Source organism: Sylvia atricapilla, chromosome 2 (genome assembly GCF_009819655.1).
Source record: "Sylvia atricapilla isolate bSylAtr1 chromosome 2, bSylAtr1.pri, whole genome shotgun sequence".
Taxonomy (NCBI): domain Eukaryota; kingdom Metazoa; phylum Chordata; class Aves; order Passeriformes; family Sylviidae; genus Sylvia; species Sylvia atricapilla.
The window spans coordinates 5,458,452-5,471,450 of NC_089141.1; the positions used below are offsets into that span (position 1 = coordinate 5,458,452).

Below are 12,999 nucleotides of genomic sequence, written 5' to 3' on the forward strand. Positions count from 1 at the left end.
AATTTAATCCTGCAGATGCTGAGTGTTTCCAGTAGAGGTCAGGAAGACACTGTCAGATATTTTTAAGCATGTTGACCCGAATAGGAACCAAGATTTTCCTTATTCTCACAGGCAAAACCTTTGGGTGGGGTTTGTTTGTTTAACCTTTATAATATGCAGATAAAGCACTGTATAATTTTTTTGGTTTTCTCTCGGGATTTCATCAACAGCTTTGTAAAGTCTGATGGCAAACATATCGAGTTTCTTCAGAAAATGTGATGGTTGGGAATAAGGAAAAGCAGTGGGAAGGGGATGAGCCTGAAGAGCTAACAGTGCTGTTGAGGTAAAGATCTGTTACAGTGCAAATGTTAAGATTAGGGAGCCTGAGAAATTGGTTTAGGATAGTTTTAATTTTTTATATTGTGTGTAAATTTTTATATGCATGTATATACATATATATATATGTGTGTGTGCGTATCACACATACCTACACAGACATATTTTTATATATAAGCATACATATATTTTTATCTAAGACTCTGCTACACACACACACAGCAGCAACACTTAACCAGCCTTTGCTTTGGCAACTGATCTCTGCTTTTTCATGGTAACTGCTGTCTCCTGGCTTTAGTATAAAAACAGATCTTCTGTTGAAAGAAAGAAAAATTAACCCTATAGAGCAGAGAAAAAAAGATATTTTTGGATTTTCTTTTTCAGCTACCCCAATTACTCTCTTGGTTTTGCAGCATAGCCATGCAAATAAACATATCCACCCACTGCACTGAGCTACTAGTGGAATAAGAACTGTTCAAGCTCTCTTGGTGACTGGAAAGAGCAAGGGAACATAGTTTGTATTTTAAAATAATAAATCCTCTCCTAGACTCTGGAACACAGTTTCCTGACTGGGGTGGATTTTGTAGCAGGTTCTATAGTGCAGAACCATAAAGCCTGTGTAGCCTTGCATGCTGGTGCTCTCACCTCACATCACAGAACTGCTTCACTTCACTTACTTTGCACAGTTCACTGCTAAATGGCATTGAGATATTTTTTTCTGTTTTCAGGTTTGTGTTGCATTAAGATCTCGAATATATCTACATGTATGCTCGTGCGTGCACTACACACAAGAAGTTACCTGTGTTGTATTTAATCCCTTCTTGTGCTTACAAAACTGTGGCAGTCAGGCTCCACGTACTCACTGGCACACTGGTTAGTGCCACATCAGCAATTTACAGGTTTCACACACAAACCTTTTTTGTAAAATGTGTGTTCTTCTCCTCTGTACGTGTGTAGGGATGAGCTCTTGCAATCCAGCCTTCAGTGGGCACCCACTGCAGGCGCACTCATGTCCCCACTGTTTTAAAGACACTTCAGCATCTGTGTTCCAAAAGAGCTGGAGCAGCCTGTTGTTTATTGCCCCTTAGACAAAATGGCTTTCCCCACTTTTGGTAGAAACCAGTTACAAAACACACGAAAAATCCAATATGCAGTTTGGTTACCTAAGCAGGGCAAGATGATGTTCACCATCTCTGAGTATAGAAAGTGTTACGGAGGAAGATAAATAGCTGAGGGTGAGGTGCAATAAGATGGCTATGAAATGAAATCTGCTTTTCCTGATGTCTGTTCTAAATTATCTTGACATTAAAGGTTTTATCAGATCATGACGTATGTTCCAAGGGAAGTGGTGAAAGTTCATATTGCTGGTGACAGTAATAGCTAGACTGGAAAAATCACTTGGAATGCTTATAGGGAATGAACCAAAAAGTTCAGTGAGACATATGAGATAGCTCAGTTGGTCTTTTTTGATCTATTTATTGTCACAAAATAAAACCAAATATCATGTTTTATCACATCAGTTTTAGGAATTATTTTGTGTCCACATAGATGTTTCATCTTTGAATTGGAAACAAGAATATCTTGAAATCAAGCATTTCTGGTGCAAGATGGCAGCAAAGGAAATGAAGCAATGCTCTCATGTTATCTGCTCCATAATTTATCATAGTAAACGAGCACAATTTACAAATTATGAGGTCACCTTACATTTTAGGGGTTTAGGTTTCCTTACCATAAAAGGGGGTCTATTTCCTTCTAGTGATTTTTACCATTTAAGAAGTCTGCCTAAGAGGGTGATAAAAACATACTTATTTTCCCATAAGTTCTGAGAGAAGTTCATTGCTATACTGGGCTTTAAATACAGTTATTAGGTCAAGAAGAGCAGTGTTTCTCTTAAACTGAAGGATGTTCGGCCCATTGAGACCAAACTACTTCTTTTGAGATGAAAACTGTCTGGGAGCTTGAAGTTCAGGTTTGTCTTGACTAATCAACTATTAAAAAAAGTAATTCTGTAGCAGAAGTACATGGCAGGCTTTATTTACTTGTTTTGCTTAAGTGCATTTTTTAAGAGAAGAGGTGTTTTTGGTAGATATTGCAGTGGCCCTTGGGCTACTTGGACTTTATAAAGAGTTCTTTCTCCCTGAGACATCTTTAGGGTGTTTAGCCCTGTTGTTTTTTAGTTCTTGTCAGTCTCTGCCTGGTGTTTACCCTCAGTATAGGAATACAAATCAGTCTCAGCTACTGCCAGCTTTTGTTCTTGTCGGGTTTAAGCAAGCTCTGTTCCTGCAGAGGCCTCCCAGAAAAGAGTCCCACAAGTCCCCTGCTTCCCCTGGTAGCTGTTTTCTGTCAGGAGCCCGGCTTTAACTCATCTTCCCCATGACTGGCAGATGGCCTTGCCCTGTGGCACTCATCCTGTCCTGCTGCAGGCACAGCTGGCTCTGAGCAAGGCAAAGCTGATGGTTACAGTACCCTTTCAAACAGGGTACCAACACTCGAGTCCTCCTTGCCTCTATTTTCCTAACCAGCTGCCTCCTGCTGTGCCAGAGAACGTGGCCTTTTGTCTGACTATAAAGCTGTCATCCCATTTCACCATTTGGAGGCCTTGATCTCCTGTAAGACTCCAGGTAAAACCTTTTCCATGGTTACTGGTATCATGCACATCGTGGCAGCATCTAGCAGATAAGATAAGGAGGAAGGATCTCTGCTTCAACTTTACCAGCTTCTAATTTTGCTGGCCAAGTTCTCCTCTCTTCTTGACTCTTGGGTAAGGCTTTTTTCATGGTTGATTGTGTGATTTTTTTTTCCTCATTTTATGCCAGCAACTAAAATACAAATTAATCTAGCTTGTTTGGAGCATACAAAGAGAATAAAGATGAAGGGTGTATTCTCCTTCCTGGTGAAAGCACTGAGTTAACACTATTAATGAAGAAAATATTAAAGAAATAAAGCACAAATATATTTGTAAAAGGGCTACTTAATCCTGGAAAAAATACCCACTTATTTCTGCAATATGAAAACTGCCTGTCTTCCAGGGTAGTGTTTTAGGAATGTTCTCTGATGAGGAAACACCTGTCATAATTATAGTTATTGTGGTTATTGCTGAGTAGCACTGTTTGTCTTCCAATTCCAATTCAAAGATCTAATTTATATTTGATTTTTATTATGTAATAGATTGAAATTTTACTTCTTTTTTTACTTTACTTTTCTGAATTCCTTTACAGAGAAGCAACTACATTTACATTCTTATTATTTTTAGTTTGGTTTTTTTAAAATATAGTTTGAAAATGACATGGAGCATCTGGGGAATAGACTCAGCTCTTATCCTGTATTTTGCTGGATCCCTTATCTGTAATTTTGAATCTGGCCTCTTATATTTCAGATCCACAAAGTACTCACACTTTTTCTCTCTGGTGTCCTAAAAGTATCAACAGAAGTATTTCTAAATGCTTTCTTCTAAAATTTATAATAAATAAAAAGTATTTTTAAAATAAAAGTATCTAAAATACTTTCTTCTCTGTTTCTGAACTAATGTAGCTTTTCGCACAAGAAAGAGTAGTCTCTTCTTATCCTGCTTTCAAATTTAGTTTGTTTAGTGCATCACCCTTTTAATAACCAAAAAGTTATGCCAAGTGGCACCATTTTGATAAAAAGAATATAGTCTTCATCCCTTTTTTCAGATCATGGTTTGGTCAACAAATATAAGCTATGTATTAAATCTTGAATGTTTGAATTCATTTCTGGGGGGAATCTTACGAGTGTAAAAGAGATTAAATTCTATTGTGTCCAGATGTGCATTGAGCTCTTATGTGTTTGCTGTTGCCCTTTTCCATATATTTCTTATTTATATACACCTGCCTGCCAGTTAGATCTTCATTAACATCTGCAGAGGCTCAGCTTGCTTTCATCCAAATATGAAAGTTCAGATGTTTTAAACCGTATACATATATATACATTTTTAACTTACTTTCTTCTGAACTTCCAAAAGAAGCACAGAATTAATGAAAAACCCAGAAGGGGAAGGAGATGACAATAGTAGAAAACCTTGAGATTCAGAAGGTTTTTTTAAGTTTTGCATGGTTTCTGTTTTGTTTGCACTTGGTTTTCACTTTTTTTTTTTTTTTTTTTTTTTTTTTTTTTTTTTTTTTTTTTGTATTCATTGCAAATGTAAATGTGTGTGACAATTTTCATTACACAGTATGGGACCAAATATTGTCTGGAGTAGTTGATGTTCTTCCAAAAAAGCTCTGATTTAATAAGTGAGCGTCCTCAAAAGTCTCCCAGTTGTGGAACTGATTATAATGGGAAGCAAGTGATCCACTTTACTGCTACACTGAAGGAAAATAAATTTACCCCTGCCATTGACACCTTAAGTAAATCATGGATTGTACATGTTGTGTCTGTCTTCAAATGAACTTGCATTGAAACTCTGACTGTGTAAGAAGATGTAACAAATGCTCCCTGGTATAATGATTGCTCTCTGTTTGGTACTAGAAGCACAGAACTAATGCCTAGAATACAGAGGCTGAATTGTTACTCCTAAGGACAAAAAAAAAAAAAAAAAAGAAAAAAAAGAAATATAACCATTACTTCAGGTCACCACTAAGGTCACTGCCAGCACAGCATGGGGGATTCAAGTGGAGCAGCATGACTGTGACTCGTTCATGGCTGTAAAAGAGGATCTTTAGTCCCCATTGCCACTATGTGATTAAATTGGAAGAGGGAATACATTCTTTAGTATTTATTTACCTTTTTTTTTTTTTTTATAAAAAAATTTGAAAAATGAAATTTGAAAAGAATCCATTGTAAATAAGCATTGCTGTTGGTCCTACTGTTTACTGTTCTGTGAAGATTTTGTCTGTTAAATTAGTAAAATTATGAGTGGGTTGGTGGGGAGACCCCTCTGCAATCCATGCACTGCTTGCTTTAATAATTAGATATGGTCCTGGTGTCACACTGGAGTCCAGCTTTTATCATTCTTGGCAGACAGAGTAGAGCAACACTCTGGCACTTGACCTGCCCATAAAAATTTGAACAGGAAGCAGCAATAAATAATCCACTCAAAAGGCCCTTGAGAAAAGCATTGCACTTGATTCCTTATAGGAATTGCATCTTACTCCAATGAGAAAACTGGCTTTTTCAAAACACAAACTTTGTATTGTTGGCATTTTTAAAGTTTATTTTTTATTAATAAATGTCATAATGGTAGCTTGCAATATAAATTTTTTGTGTATAGGAGGCTTGAAGGAGGCTTCAAAGTTGCATCCAGTTTTATTCCTTTTAAACATAGAAATAAACTTACAGCGTGTACACACACATCCAAACAGCATTTCAAACCAAGAACAAACCTGCCAACATCTTCCTCCAGATTTGGTCCTGGCTTCTTTCATGTGGGGATTCTGATTTTTCTTGTTCTGTTTTCCATGGCAACCTTCATCCTGCTGAAGTGACCTAAGAGTCTGACCCTAAATCCCTTACCTCAGTCAGAACACCCTTCCTAACTTGGGGTCTGGTCATTGAAATTTGCACGAGGTGCGAAAACCGCTCCAATTTCTCTGGAAATTTCTTCGTTTTTGAGAGAAGTGGAAGAGTATTTCATTTCCTGCTCTAGCCTGAAAGAAAAGACTTATTCTGTTTGTATTTATTGCAACCTATTTATAGTCTTCGACGATGTGATCTGTTCCACAAATATTTGCTTTAATCTCTGGCTTTTTTCATGAAGTAAATTAGAGAAGTAAGGGAATCATTTGTTGTGGGTTTAGTCACACATGGTAATTTTTTTTTATGTGTGTACAATAATGTAAGTTTTCCTATTCATTTCAGTGCCCTGAATGAATCCATACTACTTGGTTAGGAAAAGTAAAATGTTTAACATTTGCCAAGAATAATTTGAGACCACGAGGTTTGGAAAGACTACTATCACACTTCCCTTTAGGAAATTAAAATGTAGTCTTTGTTTCCAGCTCTGCTAACTTTTAAATAGACATGGAAATTTTAGGGAAAAAATACCAAAACAAACCAAGTTTGTTTGTTTGGGTTTTTTTAAGGTTTATTTTCAATAAGATTAAACTATAGTCACTTTTCCCACTCTTTAGAAGCCAAACCCCTAGATTTCTGGCTTTTTAGATGGGTCAGTTTTATCGAAATTATTCTCTTGGCTTGCTAAAGATACACGTCTCTAAAGGTCAGGATGGTGATTGCTCAATCCAGAAATTCCATGAATTTTTCTTTTTCCAATTTGTCAGGAATGGTATTTTTCAGAAAGAAACAATAGAAGATACAGTGAAGACTGATGAAGTTTTAGATATTCCAGTCTTGTGTCTGTCTTCCGTTTGAATTCAAAAGTTACAAACATAAATGATCATGAATCTTGTCTTAGAGAGGTACAGAAACCAATGTCTCTATTTGGTTGTATTTTTTTTTTTTTTTAAATTTATTTCTACCCTTTAGCATCCCAAAAAAGCACCCAGAGCAACTAATGCAGAAAGATTCTTGGCACCAGGTAAACGGTGTAGCAGTTTGAAATAGTTGGATAATTTGATTTCTGCAATAGTTGGATAATTTGATTTCTGCAGTTTCTGCTATGATTTCTTATGTGGCACATATTCAAGGTGACAGTGAGGCCCACACCCAAATGGGTCTCATGTGGTCACCATTTGTCCCCTCAGTGAAAACCTTGTCCCAGCTGTGTTCCTGCTGAGATTTGCAGATAGGGATGTCTTTGTGCACTGAAGTATTGCATTTATGTGCTTCACTGCTTGCTCCTTCCTCTTTTTTTGTAAGCAGAATCTTATGAACAGCTTGAATGCCTCAAAATTCTGCTAATCTGTGTGATTTTCAACCAGATTTAAATGCATGACTGATTTGGTAGCAAGGACAGGTAAAACCATTGTATTCTGCCTAGTATATAATTATTAACATGTTAGTTATCTATTTAATTTTTCAAAATTTCCATTAAATGTTTGAAAAAATCATGTCTGTGGCTTTTGCAAACATCAACCCTTGATATATACCTAATTTATTTTTTGAGGGATTTACCCTTCTACTAAGTACTTGTTAGCCTACATGGAATTCATAGACCAGTGAAGAACTCATTTATTTATTTACTAATTTTCTTGATTATTGACTATGCAAAAGTTTCCACTAATGAGAATTCTTCCCTGTTGTGAATCATTAATACATTAAGTACACTTCAGATTCCTCCAGTAATGAAACAATGAGAATTGCTTAGCTGATTTAAATGACACAGATGTAGTACTAATTATACATTTTAAATTGGCAAAAAACACAATTAATTTACTGATTATCAAAAACAAAAGTAAACTTTTTTTATTATCGTAATTGGCTATAATTTATCACGCAGCCATTTCCTTTGTGTAATATTTATGCATTTGACAAACATACAAAGAGATATGTAATTAGACCTGTTTCATCCATCACTGGCTGCCTTTTAACCAGAGGTTTTACATGAGCAGCTTACAAAGCCACTATGAGATTAACCAAATTATAATGGCGCCATCTTTTAAACCAACAAATGCATTGGGTTTTTTAATAATTTATGTGGATTATCAAAATTGAGTTGTTTAATTTAACTTAAGTTCCTGAAGGTGTTTTGCAAACCTATCTTTGCATAGTTTGGTTGTAGTTTAGCAGAACTATCTGATTTTGATTGCATTTTTAAAAAAAAACAACTCAAAACAAAGTTCATTTATAGGCATTTTTTTAAGAGAAAAGCCTTAACGCTGCACAGAATAAAAAAATCTTTATTCCCGTAGTAGCAGCAATTTTCTCTCTAAAAACTTTGTGCTTGTGAAAGTTTGGAATTATTTGTCCATGGTTTTGTGAAGTCCAAAATGAGGCCAATGTTTTATTTTCATTTAAGGCTTGATTTTGGGCATTAAAAATCCGCAAGCATTAGAAATCTCCATATCAAGCCCTGTCATCAAGTCACTTATTTGCCTGTTAAATACTGTCTTTAGAGAGCTTCATCCTGGTACCTGTAGTGCCATGGAAACTTGCCAGATGCATGGCATCATTAAAGTAGTCTTTGAAGTCTATATTAATATAGGATAGACAGGAATATCTTGGAAGAGGTTGTAATTGTTGACTCTGGTATAATTCTTTACGCTTAATGTAGAACTAGGAATTAAAACCAACAAACCAAAATCCAAGCCCTCATCTTCCTGATTCCCCCCCTTCTCAATCAAATATAGGCAAAACTCCTTTTCTTAGATGCTTATTCTGTATTTTCATGTCGCTGGTCTTTCTAGAGGAAAGGGCTATGAGTCATGTTTTTATGGACTGAAATGTCTTTCAGTTCATTTAAAAATTATGTACATTTTCAGGTAGTGACACTGTTGTTGCAAATTTAGGCTAGAGAAGCAAATTTTATGACAATTGTGATGTCCTTTGACTGTTACCTTCATCAGGCTTAAGATCCTTGTTTTATTTGAGGACTGTGTTTGTTTTCCATTGAGTTTTTCTAAGTCAAAAATTTTGCCACTTGATTTTTCTAGGTGTTTGATGGATGCAAAGGGAGTATGAAATCCCCTATTTGAAATGGAATTTCAAGACAAAAAGTCCTACTCATTGCATTATTTTTTTTTCCACTCTGGAAATGATTATTAATTTCCCGGATATAATAATATATCTAAGTGGAGCTTGGGATCTCCTGGTGAGAGTACAGAATTTAGTTTTTTTGGACACCATCAATAGCAGTGCTCGTGACAAGTGCCAACAGCAGCAGAAGAGTTCTTGTCCCAGGTGAGCACAGGTGCCTTTGAAGGAGATGCATGTCCATTCTCTCTTCTAGAATGTTTATTTGCCCTGTATCATCTGTCTACATCTAGAATCACAGCCACCTGCCAAGAACCACTTTTCCATCTGTTTTCTCAAAGTACTCCTAAAAAACCACAGACAATGCTCCCCCTCACCAATTTGTTTCACGTTTTCAACAATGGGTCACCTACTCAGGCAGGAAAACTGTTTATTTCTGTTTTATAAAATATTTATTTCTGCATTTATATTTTTCTTCTTTATTAAACATGAGTTTGAACACTTCCACAATGTATTTTTGTCCTAATTTTAATTTATTTGTCCATTCTTTTTTTTTTTTTTTTTTTTTTTTCCCCAGAAGTGTAGATGTGTAGTGGCAAGTGTACAGGTATGGACGTGTAGTTATCTGGAAATAATTAAAATTCCCTTTTAAAAGTAGCAAACAGCATTTTCATTATGTAATATAATTTCACTGTGCTGTACCTTTAAAGAGAAATATGCAGTTGTTCTATTAAACTATATGTGTCACCAATTTATCCTGTTACCAAAAGGATCTCATATGTCGCTTGGCAGAATGACAGCTTTTTTTCCCAGTCTATTGTATAATTGTGTTTTGTTAGCTGTTTTTGTTTTATAAATACTGTGCTTAAGGGATCTCTGAAGATCAAGATTTCTGATGCAGTATTTTTCTATGCTGTTCTTTGATGTTGACCTTCCCCCACTCCCCTCACAGCAACAAGCACAATATTTTGTTCTCAAAATGTTACCGAATCTATGTCAGGGAAAAAAACCATTTATTATTCACATCAGAGTTTTTGCAAGCAGGCCAAATCCATTCCAGCAGATTCCTCACTGAAACTCTCCTGAAACAGTTCTCCCCCCAAAAAAATAGGCTCATGAAAATTTCCTTTACTTGAAAATCTACAGAACCACTGCTATCATTCTTCATGTGTTTGACTACATAAGCTTGGAACACTGGCATTAGTATTTGTGATTTTTCCTTCTGACAATTTTCCCTTCTGGCAAAAGCCATGGCACAGGGTCTCTGCCTGTACATTTAAAATGAGAAGTTTCTCCTGTAATATTTAATTGAAATCTTTCTGGTTGAAATAGAGTTGAATTAGTTCTTATCCTGTCTTTTGGTAGTTATGCAAAGAAATTATTTGTTGCTTGTTTTGCAACAAATTCTAAGTATTGTTCTTAAAACTCTGTTTTTAAGCTCTTCCTTCTCTTTATCTTGTCTTCATTATACTGAACATATCCAGTTCCCTTAGCCCATCTTCCCAGATCCTGCTTGTGAAACATCTTGTCAGTCTTAAGGCTTCCCTAGGGGTTCTCTGCAGTCTCTCTGCCTTTTCTCAGAGAAATGACCCAGCCCAGGAGTGTTTCAGCTGAACCTCCTCGTTGCCAGGAGAGCAGAAAAATTCATGTCTTTCCCAAGACACTTGAAAAATAATTTCTCAGATTGACGTTTACTAGTTTTGCATCAGCATTCAGTTTTTGGCTTCTGTTCAGTTTGAGCTGCTGTAACATCAACACTGTTTCAGCTGCTGCTTAGCCAGGTAGCTAACATTTTGTATTATGTTTTTGTTTCTTTCAAGTGAAATATTTGAGATTTGCCTGTGTTGAAGTGAATCCTGTTGATATTACAGCTCTGATCCAATTTCTGAAATTAGTGTGAAATCTAATCCTGCTCTTGAGGTTGCCTGCAACCCCTCCCAGCTCAGAGATAGCCATAAATGCCATAGCATATTTTCTATCCAAGTTGTTAATGAAAATATTTAAAGTTTATCAGATTTTTACCAAGACCTTGCATGGTACAACCTGCAGGTTTGGCAGTGAGCTCCTCCTTTGGGAGCTGCTCTTCAGATTATGGTGCATGGCATTGCTCTTCTAATGGCTCAGGATTAGATGCATGTATTTTCTATTTTGTATTAAGAGATGTGCACCAGGTGAGGTGCAAGCCTCAAAACGTTTGTGCTGGCAGTGCCTGAGTGTACTGAGCTGGAGGAAACTTCTGGAGGGGAACAAGCACAGAACTGCTCCTAAAGGATGTGCCATAACAAGTGAGGAGAAGCCTGTTCTCCAGTCTGGCCTCCCAGTGTGACAACTTTTTGTGGTTTCAACTTTATACCTTGTCTCTCCTATGTCCTTAGGAAAGTGGTATCTGGTGGCTGGAGGTTGTCAGCCCTGTCAATTATTGTATTTTACATAAGAGGAGCAGTTGTGTGCTTTAGAAAGTAGGAATGTTGTAGACATAGATGTTTTTTGAGATTTTTCTGACTACACCAAATGTGTAGAGAGATTTTCTGTAGAGACATTCTCCAAAGCTTTGGTCATGGTCAGAGCCAGGTATGGGATGTAAAGCCTCGAGGAGTTAGGGAGAAACCCTTCCATAAAGTTCCTGTGGCCTGGAAATGTGCTCTGCACTGTCTCATCCTGGGGCAGAGAGGGTGCTGAGGAAGGTGCCATCATTCTCCAGCCTTCTTGCTTAGTGGGCACCAGTCACGATAACTTCCAGTTATTGAGACAATATTTAAACTCTCTTTAAGACATTTAATGTGAAATTATATTCTAATTATAGAATTAGACACTTGCAGCTGTCCTGGAATCTTCAAGGTTACAATACTTGTCTTGACCCACTCAATTGAAAATACTTGACCTGGTGAGAGTTTGTGTTCTGTCAAATAAACTATAGTTTATACAAGAATACATTCTCAGCACATTTGAAAACTAAATAATCAAAGGTATTTGAGCATAGGAAATTTATAGTCTGGCTTAGCTGTTGCCTTCTGGAATCTGGGTTTACAACCTGATAGATTTTATAGCTCAGTGGACTAACTGATATAATGACATGGCCTTTTAGAATTCCCAGCTGTAGAGCTAATTTTGGCTGGAGGAGTGGCCAGATGTATTCCTCACTGTCCTCAGTCTGAACTGGGTAAGTAGGAACTATAAATAGCTTCATAAATATTTTACTATGTCTACAATTTTGCACTGATGTAAAAGATAGGAGGATAAATTGTTCAGGTTCCTTGTTAGTAGCACCAAACAGGGTTAATTTTTTAAAAAATTACTCTTTCTTTTAATAAGTCCATTTTCTAATATTTTTGTAATGTTTCCCCTTTGGGCTGGCCGATGCTTGGTAATAGCACTATTCCTCTCTTCTTCAACTGTTACTGGTGCTGAAAAAAAAGGAATAAAAAATGGTGGTTCCTGTTGACTTTAGCCAAGAAAAGACTTTTTAATGAAAAGATGAGCAGCAGAAATACCTTTGTTCAAACAAAAAGAGAGTATTTAATATTTCTTGCTATATTATCTGCTGATCTGAGCAGGAATTTCTGTTCCAGATTTAAATGCTGGCTTTCAGCTGAAGAGAGATGTGTCTGTGTTCTCAATCCAAGTGTCTCCACTTCAGATTATTCTAGGTGTGGCATTTAACTTCATCTCTAAGGCTGTTCGTTGGTCATTTATGGAACAGCAGCACTATAGAAATGAAAAAAAAAAAAAATCTACTTTCATTTTTGTCCTGTGGCTGCAAGAAAGAGGAATTTATGTTGGTTTGAGTCAGGATGTCTTTTTCTCACAATGTTAAAAAACCCCTAAAATAATAAAAAAAAGAAACAACCAGATAAACAAATGAAAAAACCAAACCAAAACCAGGAAAATGTAAAAGAACTACCTACACAAAGTGTCTTCCTGCTATTCTGGGTATTGAACTGGGGAATTTAAGGGATAATCTACTTGCTTTTAATTTTTTAAATTCTTTCAAATAAAGCTAGCTTGCTTGTCCTTGTTTGTACTTGTTTTAGGGAAATATCTTTTAAGGATTTGTTACTAGAAAAATCTGTAGCAATTACTTACTTATAAAAATATAACTTACAATATACTTTATTGGTAAGTTTTATACTATAG

General features: G+C 36.2%; 1 long non-coding RNA gene across 1 annotated transcript in view; it reads left to right on the forward strand.

Annotated features, from left to right (window-relative positions):
- Positions 1-187: 187 nt before the first annotated feature.
- Positions 188-12,999, forward strand: part of LOC136373673 (uncharacterized) — a 51,398-nt gene continuing 38,586 nt past the window's right edge. The window contains exon 1 of the long non-coding RNA XR_010745698.1: positions 188-322. This is a non-coding gene — a long non-coding RNA (uncharacterized lncRNA). The remainder of the gene's footprint in view (positions 323-12,999) is intronic.